Source organism: Halyomorpha halys, unplaced genomic scaffold (genome assembly GCF_000696795.3).
Source record: "Halyomorpha halys isolate HHAL.00 unplaced genomic scaffold, Hhal_1.1 Scaffold306.1, whole genome shotgun sequence".
NCBI lineage: Eukaryota > Metazoa > Arthropoda > Insecta > Hemiptera > Pentatomidae > Halyomorpha > Halyomorpha halys.
This window is the reverse complement of record NW_027106917.1, coordinates 284955-285471: the sequence shown is the minus strand read 5'-3', so window position 1 is coordinate 285471 and position 517 is coordinate 284955. Positions and strand designations below refer to the sequence as shown.

The 517-nt window shown below is 34.0% G+C and overlaps 1 protein-coding gene across 1 annotated transcript in view; it reads left to right on the top strand.

Moving 5' to 3' along the window:
• Window positions 1–517, top strand: part of LOC106681060 (very long chain fatty acid elongase 7) — a 37810-nt gene that overhangs the window by 30277 nt on the left and 7016 nt on the right. The gene's annotated exons all lie outside the window — the stretch shown is intronic.

Sequence of the window (517 nt, the reverse complement as noted above, 5' to 3'; positions counted from 1 at the left end):
TTTAAAATAATTGTAAAAAGTAACATATTTTAACCGTCAACCACCCCACAACTCTCCTTCTTAGCTGTCACCTCCTGACTTTCCTTGGCCGCTTATTGGGTATTCATGATCTTTGGTTTAACATGTTAAAGCGTGTTAAATGGAAAAACTCATGTTAAATCGAAAAAAATTGCCTTCTTTTACCGTGGTAAAGCGAAATAACATTTAACATGGTAAAACATTTAACATTTAACACAACATCATGAATACCCCTATTATACAAATAGGTTAGGCGCAGTCTTACTAATCTGAGATCTGCTGGCGGCACCAGTTCAAATCCGGCCTGGGGCGTTGGCTTTTTTCATTAAGTGGCGGTCCCACAAAATGAAAAACTTGACCATGGTTAGGCAGTATAATACTCCAATGGGATTCTTGGCCGAAAAAAATATATAAAAATACATCATGAAATTGTTGAATCTTTTCTCTAAAATACTTGCTATGATTTTTAATTAAACTGTTAATTAATATGTAAATTTTA